The 11,003-nt window shown below is 33.6% G+C and overlaps 1 long non-coding RNA gene across 1 annotated transcript; it reads right to left on the bottom strand.

Annotated features, from left to right (window-relative positions):
* Positions 1 to 3,216: 3,216 nt before the first annotated feature.
* Positions 3,217 to 4,987, bottom strand: LOC149794863 (uncharacterized). Its single transcript, XR_016422210.1, has 2 exons — positions 4,796 to 4,987; positions 3,217 to 3,958 (listed from the first exon to the last, which is right to left on the bottom strand). It is a non-coding gene; the product is annotated as an uncharacterized LOC149794863 (long non-coding RNA).
* Positions 4,988 to 11,003: the final 6,016 nt, after the last annotated feature.

Below are 11,003 nucleotides of genomic sequence, written 5' to 3'. Positions count from 1 at the left end.
ATGGGCTAGTCAAAAGGCTAATCTAACAGCGTATGAAGCTAGATAGCAATCACGTGAGCCGGGGCCCCGAGTGGCCGAGTGGTCTAAAGCACTCTCCGTTACGGATCACTGCCGTCTCACCTCTGTCTGCGCCGGTTCGAGTCTCAGATTCAGCCAATATGGGTATGTGAGAAAGCTTGTCAGTAACTTCTCGTGGTTCTTTGGTTCTTTCCGAGGGGTATCCCCTGTTTCTTCCTCCACCATTACTACTGGCCGCCATGTATAGCCTATCGTGTGCTGAAAAATGGCGTTAAACTCCACAACAACAACAACAAAGCAATCAAGTGATGAATATAAATTTTCCGTCGGTGTCCTGCCGTTACAAATCACGATCATGATCATACTTGAAATTGAGAAATCTATTTTCGAACAGGCCTGACGAAATATTTATGCTTTCTTACAGGCCTGACGAAATAATTATGCTTTCTTACAGGCCTGACGAAATAATTATGCTTACATAACAGGTTTTTTTGATAAATATGGATACGGTTCGTGATTTTGATAAGACTCGTTGTGTGATGAATTGGAAATATATTTATAGCAAAGATGGTCATACCAGAAGTGTCCACTTCAGTGGGTGTTTCCATTTTCAGTTCTAATATGAATTATGTATATTACTTGTACACATCAATGTACAAATGAATGTACTTGTCCTCATAATAATTTTTTTTCGCATGAGGTATTTTTATTCATCATACTCACGACAGATTACTGATGATCTTTTTCTCATTACCCAACCATTTCATTCAGAAATCATTTTTTTAGTAAATTAATCCAGTCAAAGCTATCAATTTAAATATTTTATTTATTCCTAATCTAATAAGGCTTCTTGAATAAGATGTTCATAATTGATGGCAACTTTAACAGGACAAAATGCATGTATACAAAAACAGGAAATCCGGGTTCAAAAGAGAATATTCTAATATATGTCTAAACTCTGTATTTATACACCTGATAGGTAATTTTTAAAAACACCAACTTGTACCGTTGTCGACTAGAACTAGATTTACCTTCAGAAAAAGTCTATATTAATAGCACATAAACTGCTTTGCTTGACAGATAATATGTTTCCATATTTGGACATTTTCTCAGGAAAAAAGAGCAGGAATTGAGAATAAGCCGGATGCGGCCTTCTGCACGTCGAAAAAGGGAACTGGTTGGAATCCTACCATGTGATTAGTTCGGTTATTGCCTAATGTCATCGAGCATGATTCTTTACTCCAAATGCGCTGGTACTACGTGACCTATTTTAGTTGCTGCGTCGCAAAGCCTCAAATAATAAATATACACTGATGTATTAAATTGTATCAAGGTTAGTGAAATATTTAGCCCAGCCCAACACTACCGTTATTTACATACCTTCATCAGATGAACCTTCTTATATACTTACTTCAAAACATTCTGCACATCATTTTGTATTTTCTCTCTTGATCTTTTAGAGTTCAATGTCCTTGAGCAAATAATCTTTATTTTCGCTGTACCTTGACAAAGATCCTGAGATGATGTACTCTCATTTCACTCGTCTCTTCAACCATTTATATAAGAAGAAAAGCTAATCTGTCAATACTGTAACGATTTGGTCCATGACCTAACGGACAACCCCTTAAAGATCCATCAATGATAGCAGACCATCTGCAAATTTCAACTCGTCAATTTTAATATTTGAATCAATAGAAGTCTAAGTCACATAGCTTTGTCCATATTGGAGACAATTTTATACACCTTTATTTTTTTCATCACTATATGATCTTTTAAAAGTTGTATCTTTGACAGAATCATCACTATACAATATTTCAAAATTTGTATATATCAGACATATTTAATAGATTGCATCTGTGTTCAAGTCTCTGTAGAGTACGAATTAAAATGTCTTTAGGCGTTAATTTAGCATTATATATATATATATATATATATATATATATATATATATATATCGTAAAAATATGATGTCCAATCATCTATTCGTGTATAGATTTTTTAAAAATTCAACAGGATATGAATTACGGTCACAATTTATTTATTATAGTTACAAACTTCAAGATTCCATAAAAAATTGTAATTTTATAAAACCTTTTTATCATTATTATTATTATGATTATATTTGTTTAGCAGGAGAAGAGTTGAAGAAGCAACATGTCTTTCTGGAGAGACCCGGACGTCGTGTTCTTTTCTTACCGATTGACATTAGAATAGATTTCTATTATGAATTGTATATTTTAATGTCAGTGATGTACATAAATGGCAGTGTGTATGATATACACTAGAATATAAATTCATTTGCAAATAATGGAAGTCTCTCTTTAAATTCTGGATAATGTAGTTGTAGTCAGTCATAACCTCAGCTGTACCAAAAAAATTCTAATTGGGCATAATACTTGGCTTCAATGTTGCATCTTAGATTTATTAACAACTTGAAAAGCACACGAAATACTCACGAGACTTATCTACAAAGTCACAGTTATTGGGGTAGAAGACATTTAAAATTGATTATGCTTCATTTGCAGTTCACTTAATCAAGAAATACAGCTGAGGCAGCCACAAATGTGAAAGGTGCAACAAAATTTAGTATCCATTGAAGAACTACATACAAACTTACCCTCATGTAAAAATGACAACTGCTTCAAGCGCCCCCATCTCACAGTTCTCAATTCAACATATGTGTGCGCTATTACTTGTTATACCATGTATGATGTTCACTTAATCAATATTTATTTAAAACACAAAGATAATCGGATCACCACTTTGTCGATGTTGAACTGTAGAAAGCACAAAAGCTATTTTTTAACTTGTATTTATTACCTAGAACAAAGCATGCAGCTGTTTTTTCTGTGGCTAAGGAATGGCTGATGAAAAACGTATTGCAGAATGGTAATGTATGTAAAAACAAAGTTTGGTGGAGGTAGGGCTCAATGGTTGGATACTGTCAATAAATATTGCATGTGGATTGTGGGTGGGTAGGGCATTGCCTGAATATGTGTTAATGATTGAGTAGGGTCTGGTTGCTTGGATTGTTTTCTCAATGTACTATTTTGATACTATAAAATCTTTAACATTAGGAAGTTCGCAAAAAAGTCACCATGACAATTAATTAAATGAATGTTTCATTGTTAGATCAAATATTGTATGGAAACTTCTAAGCGATATAATACTTGCATAAAAATATGAAAGATACAAAAATAAAAAATAAAACATTTATTACATATTAGACTCTGAAGTAGTTAAGCATAAATAGATATGTTTTTTCTCTCACAACGTTGAAGATATAATGTACAAAAACAATGACTGTCTCAACATCGTCAAACACACATGGAATGGATATCATAAATATAATGAGCTTAATTACAATGCATACAATAAATAATAGCCAATAACAATTATTGATAAAAGTTCCAAACTCTTAGATTTTCATAGACACATTCATTTTGGGTATGTAGGCATGGCGAATTTTGTCATTGGTACGTTTTGTAATATCGATGAATATTGTCCCCACAACACATATCCTGTTCATTCTGCGTCGGATCATATTGGTATGAAGTCGTTTGCACTTGCTGTGTTAACGTGTATCACTGAGGAATATTAGGTTGTGAAACTTGATCTTTAGAATTCGATGGTCAGGAAAATTCTGTACTCTGTCATAAACTGTTTTCTCAAAATGTTTCTTATCAAAGTATTATTCTCTCATGGCAGTCACATTTTCCGGCCACACAATTCAAATGTGTTTCTGAGCAAAGTTTGATCCTATCAACCCAGTAGGGATTATTTTCATTGGGCACTGGGAAAGGAACACACCGTCCTTGTTTCTGGAAAAAGACACATCGCTTCCTCACGTCTTCACTTGGTCTCGCACCGACGACGATCACTATCATCATGATACAGAATATGGTCATTTGTTTCACTTCCATTTTCTTGTTTTGGAATTCTTAATAAAAAAGGAGAAAATAACTATCATGCAATACGCCTATAGTTAGAAAATTATTCTTGAGTTATCTAGATCACATACAAATTTACGAAAGTAAAATTATATTTGTTATTAAATGAAGAGCTTAGGAGAAGGAAATCGTTGGGGTGGAAGGCGAGAGACAGGCGGAAACAGCCTGAAACAACCGGAACGTTTACTAGGGTATGTTTTCATAACAGATTGATGGTTACATTTATACGTTAGAAACGCTTAAAATGCAGGTCAATCTGGGGCTTTCAGCACTGGGATCTTACCATGGATTATATTCCACATGTCCGCTATATGACTGTTCCCGCCCCTGCTTAGTTAGTACTAGTTCCAAACTAAATAGACGATTCCCTATCCTGCTGGACAGTCCTTTTGGTTAACGTTAGGAAACATTCATTTAGATATTTAATTAATAATAAATGAACATTTTATATAATATTTAATAATTTGAGACGACTCTGAACTTCATATCCTTCACAGATAAATAATTAGGTTAACTGCATATTATAACGTTGATAGAATCATTTTATGGATGAAATGAAATTTTCTGACTGGATAGAAATTGCTCGTAGGCCGGCATGTGAAAAGAAATCACCCGAGACTACAATCACAGCATTTTATGCTAATATAGTGGTACATGCCTTTTCAAAATTCGACAACACTAATAAAAAAGATCGAAATACCTTCGGGTAATTTGTCGAATATTACGGGAATAAACGAGTTTAAATATTAAGATGCGTAAATTTCACTGTTAGCGTTTGTAGTATATCATAATACTTACATGTATATAATGTTGTATATTACACTTACCGTATGTTAGATGCGTTACACACGCTAGAATGAAAGAAGATGTACGTCTGTCACTACCGCAGCAGTCGTCGAGTATATATAGTGTTCAACCTCCTCGTTGAAAGTATGGAATTCTATTTTTAAATAATGACTATATTTAGAGTGAAATGACATTGGACCCGGATGCTGTACGAGTAAGAAAATCCCCAAAAGTAATTGTCTCATCAAACAGTATATACTACTTCCTGATATCGCAGTTAGTCTAAACGAGTAACAATCCTTGCTCCATTGGAATAAATAAAGTGCAGTCCATGATTTAAATCAAATATCATCGAATGTAATCTTCTCGTCACAAGTATCACGGCCGAACAAGGTCTACACAAGTCGCAGGTTGGCAGGTCTATCATGTAATTACAATAGTTAAAATCAAATAGCGTTAAGCAACGCTCGCTATATACAATCTTGAACTTAGTTACATTTCATAGTCAGAGTTCCTACGAGTGTGAGAATAATGACAGCAATCACAATAATAATAACAAAATTTAAAGGTATGTACAAAGATTTGTACAGGCATTGTTAATGTAGAATCTTGTTCATATTTAAGGAAGTTATTCGTAGAGAAATGTCGGAAGTAGATTTTAGATCATGTAACAGCAATCGTGTACATGAACTTTACATTGGATTTGAAATGCTTGTGGAAATCAGTCTCTGTGTCAATCTATATATATATATATATATATATATATATATATATATATATATATATATATATATATATATATATATATATGTCCTCAATTTTCTAAAACCATTTACCAAGCCCAAACTTTTACTGTCATATTCCTTTCACATGAAATTGTCGCGAGGTATGGGTTCTCAACAAACTTATGACTTATCTTGACAATAATGAAAAGGACATGTCCAATTGACACTTCAAGACAAATCATCTACACATGATAACTTTGTAGAAATATATATATATATATATATATATATATATATATATATATATATATATATATATATATATATATATATATATATATATATATATCTGTGTTTATATGGGGGGCGTGAATGTGTGCATCGAAAAGTACATTTTGAGTGCTCCACTAGATAATGAGTAACGTGTAGGACCGTCTATATTTATTTGCAGGGTAATGAATAACGTATACAATAGTATATTTTTGCAGGGTAATGAATAACGTATACAACAGTACAATTATTTGTAGGGTAATGAATAACCTATTCAACGGTATACTTTTCGCAGGGTAATATTAACGTATACAACAGTATATTTTTTGCAGGTAATGAATAAACTATACAACATTTTATTTATTTGTAGGGTAATGAGTAACTTGTACCATATTATATATTTTCAGGGTAATGGTAACGTATACAAAAGTGTATTTCTGTGCAATGTAATGAGTAACGTATACAACAGTATATTTTGTTGCAGGATAATGAGCAATGTATACAACAGTATATTTATTTGTAGGCTAATGAGTAATGTATACACCAGTATATTTATTTGTAGGCTAATGAGTCATGTATACAACAGTATATTTTTTGTAGGGTAAAGAGTAATGTATTGAACAGGATATTTATTTGTAGGGTAATGAGTAAGGTAGATAAGAGTATATTAATTTGTAGTTTAATGAGTAATTCATACAACAATATATTGTTGTTGTTTTTTTGCAGGGTAATGGGTAACATATACAGCAGTACATTTGTGTGCAGGGTAATGAGGAACGTATTCATATATTAATTTGTTGGGTCGTTTTTACTGCAAAAAATATGGACCGAGATATTGGTTTTTCAAGGAGAACAAAACAATTGAGTTCATCGAAATTTAACTTTAAATGTGTTTCCTTTTGTCTGGCGGGATTTACGGTACATAAGCACTGAATATTACGTCATGTCTGTCCTGGGAAGTGAAGCACATTGTATAAATATACAATATAGTAGCGGATGAAATCACATAGATAATATTTGAAATTGTGTGTAGTACAATCAAATCAACTATAAAATGTATGGACTGGTCTTCGCTTGACAATATAAAATAAATGTATTTTCTTCATACAGTGTTAGCTATTCATTAATTGAATATTAAAGCCTCTTATTATTATAGATATTAACCAGATCCTTAATTGATATGCTTAAAACTCGCTCCAAATGTGACCTACAAATCGTATGAAGCGTAAACGTCAATTGATGAGAATGCCATTCATGTACCGCTCCGCCTTTGCGAAGTCTATGCCATTTCTATTTTAAGAAATTGTGTTTTCAAGCATCACTTGATGGTGCATAATATATCGACTACGGATGCTATTCACATCCGCGATTTTCACATCTCCATTGTGTACATTTGTCATCAGACTTAATATCAGGACCCGTAACAGTCGCCACAGTGCCTGTTTTACCCGTTGAGGGCATTCATTTATTACTAGGCAACGACCTAGCTGGAGACAAGGTTGTGGCTAATCCACTTGTAACTGAGAAGCCTTGTTTGGATCAGAAATTCGGTCCAATTGCAAAGAATTCCCCGATTTCTTCGCAGATTGTGCAGTTACCAGGGCTATGGCAAAGAAAGCTCTTGAGAATGATGTTGATAAGGAAAGTATTCATTTAGCTGAAACATGTATTGGTCAGCCTTTTGTTGAGGTCACTTTCACCAATTGTTTTGATCAATCAGAATGAACTGATCAAAGTGATCGTCCTCTAACGACTCATTCTCTTTATTCTAATCAGGGTGATAAACGACAATGACTTGTCGTCGAACAGGAAAAAGATCCTGAGATCATCTATTTGTTTCAATGTGTCATTAGTGAAACTGAAGCTATTAAAGTCCATGTCTGTTATTTTATTAAAAATGGAATTTTTATGAGAAAATAGAGGCCTCCCGAGGTACCTGCGGATATTGGATGGTCAGTGAACTCTGAACTTGTAGTTCCACAACTTTACAGGCAGGAAATACTTAGTCTGGCCCATGAAACTCCTTTGGTTGGACATTTAGGGATCAATAAAACTTATCACAAGATCCTGACTCACTTCTATTGGCCAAAAATCAAAAGTGATGTTAGTAAATACTGTAGATCTTGTCATACCTGTCAAATGGTAGGAAAACCCAAATCAGAAAATACATATGGCTATTCTAGAACCTATTCCTGCCTTTGACAAACCATTTAGTAGAATTATGGTAGATTGTGTTGGTCCTTACCTAAAATCAAGTCGGGTAACCAATGCCTGTTGACCGTTATGTGTGCGTCAACAAGGTTTCCAGAGGCAATTCCTTTGAGGAATATTAAAGCTTTGATAAAGGTTTTTAAAACTCAATTTGACCTTCCCAAATCTATCCCATAGGGTCAAGGGTCAAAGTTTAGGTCTCGAACTTTCCAGCCTATTATGCTTGAATTAACAATTGAGAAATTCAAGTCAAAAGTGAAATTTTTATGGTTTGATAGACCTAAAATGGAGAGAACATTTGAGTCTGGTAATAATGGGGTTCTGTCTCTCTCAGTCTTCCAAATTATATTACGGACCTTACAAGCTTAAGAAGAAAATGAATGAGTTAAATAATGTTAGTGCTTCTGAGATCTGAATAAGTTATAGGGGTACTAATATTTTGAAAGAGATAGCCAGGTTAAAAATGCAATTCATTTAGTTGTACCTGTCCCACTCAGTGAAGACTTAAGTGAAGGAATATAATCGGATTCTACTGATATTGGAGTGACTTAATTGCACAAAATATACACAAAATAAAGCAATATAGTAACTTCTAAACACGTGAAAGTGCATCTGCAATTACATTATCTTTTCCTCGGATGTTTCTAGTGTCAGTAATTTATATTCTTGCAGCAATTAACGTCATCTCAACTATCACTTTCTTCATTTTGATAATGAACGTAAGGGGTTGTGATCACAGAATATGATAATTGGGGATAGAGAAGAACTAACGTACACGTCAAAGTGTTGCAATGTTGATTTGTGTTAAAAAAATGGCACACTGCATGATCCGCACCATATCTGTCTCCTTGAATCAATACTCCACCAACTTCCACATCACTTGCATCAACATATATAATAAATGATTGACTGAAATTTGGAGCTGGAAGAATTGATGCACCTTTACGTATGGCCTTTAATTTGTCAAAAGATACTGACATTTGTCAGAACAGTGAAACATGGGACCTTTAACTCAACAATTTGTCACAACCGAGCAAATTATGAAGATATTTTAACAAAATTTAAGATAGTATCTAGCCATACCAAAAATTCGCATTAGTTGCCCTTTGATTAATCACTGGAAATTCAGACATAGCCTTGACATTAACTTCGATAGATTTAACTTGACCTTGTCCAACAATATATCCTAAAATTTGACATAAGCACGGCAAAACTCACTTAATCTAAATTAACTATCAGATTTGCTTCCCTTTATCTGCCATTCTTCGCTTCGTTATCGTGATCTTTATCAACCTTCTTGACTGAGCCCTACGTAACAAACTTGTTATTTTTCCCTTTCAAATTTTACCTGGGTTTGTCCATTTTATTTTGTACAACTCTTAAAACCCTTTTTAATATGCCTCGTGAACCAACTCATAACTCTGCAAGATATATTCATCAAACACATTATGATCAACACTCTTTTGTACAACAGTTAAGCTTGAACATCACGAACTTTGTCAAGAAGTATTCTTTTTGAGAAAAAAGTACAATGGTCTCTTTACCGTTACAGGTTTTTGAGCAATTTTCGCAAAGTAAAGAAGCTAATTTTCTACATTTTTACTGAAAGGGTGCCACTAACCAAATGTATATGGTAACATCTAATCCTGAATTTGTGCGTAAAGGTAGGAAGAGTTCGCCGCCTACCAGATCTAATTCTTTCAATCTATATCTCGATTTTTTTCAGAACACAACTGTAAACTCTGATAACAAATTGATTCCACAGACTGATCTAAGATAGGAATGTCTTATTTGTTTATCAAGTATATATTTATACAAAGTATTCACTTGACCTAGATGTGCGTCATTTGAAAATTCCCGTCAAACTGTAAACATGTCTGTTTCTATAATGTTCTGAACAACAATAGTTATATTAACATGTAACTTACAAGTTGCAATCATGGAAAAATGGAAGCTATGTACACGTGTTGTTTACAAATGTCAGTTACCTCAAAGTACAATCTTCAACCATGGACAAAAGTTAAGCATTCCGTATTGATATATTTAACATTTCAAAAGCAATACACATGTTTGCGTTTATGCCGTGGAATCAGTTACTAATTTTCCATAACTGTCACAGACCATCGCAATACCACTTAAACAAGAATAAACATTTTGGGACAGATATCCGATGAAATTGCAAGCATACAACATACTTCTGGACACATGTCCAATACAATTTGATGATGTAGACAACTTCAAGTGTCAAATTACCTTTATCTGCAAATCTGTATGAAATCACAGACAAAATGATAAGATCTGTCAGGGTTAATAACTGATAAAGGGTATTTCCTGCTAATATCTTAATTGTGTCTGAAGATATCTTTCAAAACTGGAATAAAGGAATTTTCCACATTATTCTCATCTCAGACAATCTAATGCAGCTATAAAGGTGTATATGTAAGACGTGTTTAAATTAATATAGAGCTAATGTATGTATTAAAGAATTTATGAATGTTTAGTTGAGATAGCTAAATAAGCCTATCATGTGGCAACTCCTAAAATTGCAGCTAAAATGATATATACAGATCAATGCTGTAAACAATGGCAGAATATATATATTGATACATTTATTTAAAAGCAATCGGTATGTATTTTTGACGATCTACTCGTAATTATTGCATTGTCGTGAAATAACAGAGGTTAGACCTCAAACCATCACGATTCATTACCCTGTGAGAAAATTTGCTTGCAGGAAATTGTATTGTGATCTTGAAACTGAAATTCAAACCATTAGCTATTTGGCTGGGTGGGTGGGCGACCACTATGGATGTGGCGACTCATAACATGGAAAGACACTGTGCACACAACCACGCTCGGATACAAATGGCACATGAACTGTTAACAATCTCCATGAAAAGTGGGATTAGTAATCAGGGCCTGCTGAAAAAATACTTATTTATAAATCCTTTTCGCATGAAACATTTTACGATAATTCATAGCCGTAAATGGCAATGCCATTACATGCCGAGTAATCCTTATTATATTTAATATGAAATGAATT

The sequence above is a fragment of the Sinohyriopsis cumingii genome, chromosome 7 (assembly GCF_028554795.1).
Source record: "Sinohyriopsis cumingii isolate HCF-2022 chromosome 7, ASM2855479v2, whole genome shotgun sequence".
NCBI classification, from domain to species: Eukaryota; Metazoa; Mollusca; class Bivalvia; order Unionida; family Unionidae; genus Sinohyriopsis; species Sinohyriopsis cumingii.
The sequence above is the reverse complement of the archived record's forward strand: the minus strand, read 5'-3'. Positions and strand labels throughout refer to the sequence as shown.